This window comes from Hyaena hyaena, unplaced genomic scaffold (assembly GCF_003009895.1).
Source record: "Hyaena hyaena isolate Hyena2069 unplaced genomic scaffold, ASM300989v1 scaffold_558, whole genome shotgun sequence".
Taxonomy (NCBI): domain Eukaryota; kingdom Metazoa; phylum Chordata; class Mammalia; order Carnivora; family Hyaenidae; genus Hyaena; species Hyaena hyaena.
This window is the reverse complement of record NW_024081188.1, coordinates 607,733-614,179: the sequence shown is the minus strand read 5'-3', so window position 1 is coordinate 614,179 and position 6,447 is coordinate 607,733.

Genomic DNA, 6,447 nt, shown 5'->3' with positions numbered 1-6,447 from the left:
TCCCACTTACTCCATCCAGTCCCTGCCCAAACAGAGGTATTCTAGTTCACATTAAAAAGTTTTTTAACAGGGGCGCCTGGGTAGCTCAGGCAATTGAGCGTCCAACTTCAGCCTAGGTCATGATCTCACGGCTACTGGGTTTGAGCCCCGCGTCGGGCTCTGTGCTGACAGCTCAGAGCCTGGAGCCTGCTTCAGATTCTGTTTCTCCCTCTCTCTCTGCCCCTCCCCCGCTCATGCTCTGTCTCTTTCTGTCTCAAAAATAAATAAACTATAAAAAAAAGAAGTTTAAAAAATAAGTAAACATTAAAAAATAGTCTTAAAAATGTCTTAACATGTCAGCCAGGATAAGTCTGCTTTCAGTCTGCATGCTTACTTATAAGGAAACTACACTTAGGATAATGTAATTACAAGCAAAATAAGTAAAATGAAAGTACAAGCAATAGTTTGGAAAATATTTGTAACCTATTTAAAAAAACTGCAAAACAAAACAAAGACCAGAACAAGCTATTCCTTGGAGGGAAAAATAATGGCCAATAAATATGCAAATAAGCCTCAGTGCTGCCCTCAGTTGGCCCGGTTCCATATCCTTAACCTGTCTCTAATTAGCTGGGTAACCTTGGGGGAAGTTCCTTAATTAAAATCTCAATTTCTTTACCCATAAAGATAGATATAATATTAGTACCTACATGTGAAAGCTAAATAAAAAGCACAAAGCAGAGAGAAAGGATGAGTAGATCAGAAGAGAAAATCCAAATGCCCAATAAATATGATAAAGCGCTCAACCTCTGCCGTTAAGAAATTACAGGGGCACCTGAGTGGCTCAGTCGGTTAAGTGTCCGATTTTGCCTCAGGTCATGATCTCGTGGCTGGTGGGTTCAAGCCCCCCATAGGGCTCTGTGCTGACAGCTCAGAGCTTGTAGCCTGCTTCAGATACTGTGTCTCCCTCTCTCTCTGCCCCTCCCGCACTCACACTCTCTCTCAAAAAAAAAAAAAATTTAAAAAATTACAGATTAAAACTAATATACCACTTTTCACTCAGGATGCAAAATATTAGAAATTAACATTTGATGTTATCAAGGGCATGGGAAATGAAGACCTATTCTCTTGTTAGAAGTACCTGCTTAAAATTGCAAATGCATGGAATATAACTTTGTACTAGAAATCCTACCTTTAAGAATCCATTCTTAGAGAAATAAAAGAATCATTACCTAGAGTTAAGTATGACTATATTACATAATTGTTTGTAGTGGCAAAAGCTTACAAACATCCCCAATATCCATGAGTAAGGAAATGAATGGATAAATTACAATATAGCCATACCAAAGTTAGATCTATATGGACTGACCTGGAGGCAAAGGTTTGAAAAAAAAAAATCAAGTTACAGCTAAGTTTCCCATTTTTGTTTAAAAAAACAACTTCCTGTAGTGCGTTGAATACTGCCCCCCAAAAATGGTATGTCCACCAGATACAGATATTGTGATGTGACCTTATTTGTAAAGGGTTTTGCTACTATAATTAAGGAATTCAAGATGAGATCATCCCAATTAGAGTGGTTCCTAACCCCAATGACAAATGTCCTTATAATAAACAGGAAGAAGCCTGAGAAGAAGGCCATATGAAAACAGAGACATAGGAGTTTTGGTACCACAAGCCAAGTAACACCTGGAGCAACTAGAAACTCAAGAGGGAAGGTTTTCCCCTCAGATCTTCAGAGGGCTTATGGTCCTGCTGATAACTTTCTTTTAGACTTTTGGCCTGTAGACCTGTGAAACAATAAATTCCTGTTATCATAAGCCACCAAGTTTGTGGTAATTTGTTATGGCAACCCTAGGAAATCCTCAATATCCCTTAGTTATATTTGTGTTTATAAATGCTTAAGTGAGCATTGAGGAAAACCAGAAAACAATTTTATAAATCTTATGTCCCAGCAAGTTCCACTTAATATACATTAAGAAGTATTTATGACCATGATAAGATATATAAAAACGTTTATGACAGAATCACACTTAAAAGCTCCGAACTAAGAGCAATCCAAATGTCCATGAAAAGTGGAGAGGAAAACTAAATTATGGTATATGTATGTAACAGAACACTACCCAAGTTCAGTGATTAAGATATAACTCCTCATACACAAAAGACAAAGACCTAATGTTGAACAAACGAAGTCAAACTTAAATGAGTGCATGCTGAGTGATTCGACCCATGTGAAATTCAAAAACATGCAAAATGAATCTATAGTGATCACCACAAAGGAGCCTCCTAGAAATGTCTGTGTACCTTATTTTGGGTAGAATCTATGTAAAAGTCAATAAAAATATATACTTATGAATACCAGTTCACTGGGATAAATGTCCAGGAGTGCCATTACTAGATCATATAGTAAGGGTATATTTAGATTTTTAAGTTACTCATTTATGGCTAAAATTTTTTTGGCCCTTCTGTTACATTTTCCCAAATTTTTAATCATGAGCAGGCATTAATTTTGGGGGGCTGAAAGCTGGTGGAGGTAACAATGGCATGACCCTCATCATTTCTCACACTTCAGAAATTTCCTTACCTCCTTCAACATTCATCCTATCATGTATCTGTATTTTTTAATTTTAATCTTATCCTTGCAATAAGATTAGTGGACTCTTTGAGTCTGGCCAGCATCCATTCCTTCTTCTTTCTGGCAACAGAACCCCGTTTTTGCTAGGGGGACCACCTGTTCCTCACTGGATGCAGTCTTGATTATACCTTCATGTTAGGCACCTACCCTTCCCTTGCTGAGGGGAAGGCATGTAACCTAAACAAGTTCATGTGGAGGAACTCTGAATGACATAATGACGGAAAATAGTTGCCAAAATTTCAGTCTGAGAGCAGCATTGTGGGGGAAAAACACTTCTCATGGTACCTGGAACTGTCCCAACTGTTGACTTTTCCAAAGCCTTCAGTCTTCAACTTTTCCTTGGACTCTGGAGTCTTTCATCCACTCAAATAATCATCGTGCTTATTTGTAATTAATGATTCTGTTTGCAACTAGAAATTTCAACATACCATCAAATCACAGGTCTGATGTATTTATATTTCTTCAAGGATACATTCAAATACATAACTCTCTATTAAATGTCTATTCGTAAGCCACCCTAACATTCATCTTGAATGGTACAAAGCCTTTGACCAATGCCTCCTCCCCCAAAATTCCAAGTCCTTTATAAAATCCTGTGTCATGCAATTTCTGTCTATAAAAAGAAGGTATTCAACAGGATTTTGTCATTACAGTCAGGTTGGTAGGCTATTTCTTGGAAACTAAAAAAATTATGTAAAAAAATCTTCTTTCAGTAATACTAAAGGCATGTTCTTGCATGGATACACCAGCAAGCAAAGTCATGTCCAAATGATAAAGTAGCATGAGTAGTATGTGGTAAATGTTATATTAATCAAAATAAAATTTTAACATTTCAATTTTCCTGGGCAAAGAGCCTAATAGCAGGCTACTCTGAACTTTTTCATGTGTGGTAATTTAGTGGTAAAAGGTTTTTGTTTTGTTTTTAAATTTTAATGTTTTTTATTTATTTCTGAGAGAGAGAGTGAGAGAGAGACAGTGTGAGCAGGGGAGGGTCAGAGACAGAGGGAGACACAGAATCCGAAACAAGCTCCAGGCTCTGAGCTAGGTGTCAGCACAGAGCCCAATGCAGGCCTCAAACCCACGAGCCGTGAGATGATGATCTGAGCCAAAGTCGGATGCTTAACCGACTGAGCCACCCAGGCACCCCTTAAAAGGTTTTTGTTTTTAGAAAGCAAAGTTCTAAGGGAAAGCCTGTATGAACTTTTAAACCTTGCTGCAATTTATGGGAAAGTGCATTTCAGCAACTCAAGAGTCATTCTTCTTTTCCCATTGACATTTTCATGATTAGATCATCTGTAAAGACCATATATTCCAAGATGTGATTGCTAAATAGTAAATACTTTAGCATATAAAGTTGCTAGAGGCAGTTTAATAAATTTCCTTATTCTAATAGAAAACTGTGATCGACATCTCCATAAAAGTAATTCAGTTTTTCAATTCAATTTTTGTTCTTTTGTTTTGTTTTTTTTTAAATAGGTTATCACCAAATGCAATTAGGAGCTTACCTCAACAAGTTGACATGCTCCCTGCTTAGTTTGGATCATTGCTGGTAATGACACAGATGGTAAGATGTCCCAATCTCATTATCTAACAGCCAAAGTCAATTTTTATTAGGTTTTCACTTTAGGGATATTTTCTCTTCCAAAGCTTCATTGAGGTATGATTTACAGTATATTTAAGGTGTACAATATGACTTGACATACACATATATTGTTGAAGGACATGCTTTCTAAAGTTTAATAGTTTTCTTTTTTTTTTTTAAATGTTTTATTTATTTCTAGGAGAGAGAGAGAGAGACAGCGTGAGCAGGGGAGGGTCAGAGAGAGAGGGAGTCACAGACTCTGAAACAGGCTCCAGGCTCCGAGCTGGCAGTCAGCACAGAACCCGACGCGGGGCTCGAACCCACGAACCGCGAGATCATGACCTAAGCAAAAGTCGGACGCTAAACCGACTAAGCCACCCAGGCGCCCCTAAAATTTAATAGTTTTCAAATAGCTTGTAGACTCAAAGCTAATAGCAGTAGTGGGACACGTGCCTTGAATAGAAGGGCTCTCTTTCTAAGGCACAACTTGGAAATACATAAAGATTCTCACTTTATATAAGTGAGTAGACTCTTTCCATCTATCAAAACATGCAGAAGAAAAGCAACATATATTTTTAAAAAGTGAGAAAAATAATGTCAGTAATCAGTATTTCCTGCAAGCCCTACTTTTCAAAATCAAGTTATAGTGTGTTAAGTGGGTAACAATTTCTTACACACACAACTAATAGAAAAGGAGTCAAGTAGCTGATGCAACTGATTGTACTGTTTTCACCCTGGCAGTAGGGCTGCTACCACTTATTTTTCAGCAGGACTTAGGAAGATTTCTAGTGACAATCCACTACCTCCTATTAAGGATGATGCAAGACAGTAATTTTAATGCCTGCAGGAGTGTTACATGAACTTCGAAATTTTCTAAATTACATTTTTTTTTCTAAATTTTTTTAAATGTTTTATTTATTTCTAGGAGAGAGAGAGAGAGAGAGAGAGAGAGACAGCGTGAGCAGGGGAGGGTCAGAGAGAGAGGGAGTCACAGACCGAAACAGGCTCCAGGCTCCGAGCTGTCAGCACAGAGCCCAACGCGGGGCTCGAACCCACGAACCGCGAGATCATGACCTAAGCGATAGTCGGACGCTTAACCGACTAAGCCACCCAGGCGCCCCTAAATTACATTTTAAAGTTGGCACTACTTTGTCTAAATTTTATCTCGCCTTAACAACATGCCAAAAGAATTATCTAAAGTTAATATATAAATTAACATTACTGACTGGATGCAATTATTCATGTATATTTTCCTTACTATTTTGTTATTGAGATACTAAGGGAAATACCTTGACTAGTTACCCTCTTAACGAGTTTAGCTATTTTGGGGCATCTGGATGGCTCAGTTGATTAAGCGTCTGACTTCAGCTCTGGTCATGATCTCATGATGCCCTGTGTGGAGCTCTGGGCTGACAGCTCAGAGGCCAGAACCTGCTTTGGATTCTGTGTCTCCCTCTCTCTTTGCCCCTCCCCAGCTTGTGCTCTGTCTCTCTTGATCTCAGAAATAAACATGAAAATAAAGTGTAGCTATTTTACTTACCTTGCTTAAACATACTACATGAAAAGAAATTAAAGTGTCAATATATTAATTAGCGCAATTACACTTCATTTGTTTCCGCTCACATAACTTTTCCATCTGCCGTGAGGAAACACACAGTCATGTTAAAGTTAAAAACAAAACCCTTTATCTTAACAATGCACTCATTCAAGTAAATGCCATCAAACAATTAAGATTCAGTTTTGGATTTAAGTCTTAGTAATTACAGCATAGAAATCTTCCTTATCCTAATATCCATGTTCATTTACAAACTGCAGTTTTCTCTAGATTTATAAGGATTAACTGATTAAAATTTTTTTTACATTTTAGTATTTTTTAATTTTTATTTTTTAAATGTTTTTAATGTTTATTTGAGAGAGAAAATGTGCACACAAACACAAGTGGGGCAGGGGCAGAGAGAGAGAGAGAGAAACACAGCATCTGAAGCAGGCTCTAGGCTCTGAGCTGTCGTCAGCACAGAGCTCAACATGGGGCTTGAACCCACAAACTATGAGATCATGACCTGAGCCAAAGCTGGACAATTAACCAACTGAGCCACCCACCCAGTGGCTCTGACTTTTTTTTTTTTTTTTTTTTAATGAGATAGAGTGCAAGCAGAGGAGGGACAGAGAGAGAGAATCCAAAGCAGACACTATGCTGCCAGCACAGAGCCTGATGCAGGGTGAAAACCACAAACCTTAAGATCATGACCTGAGCCGA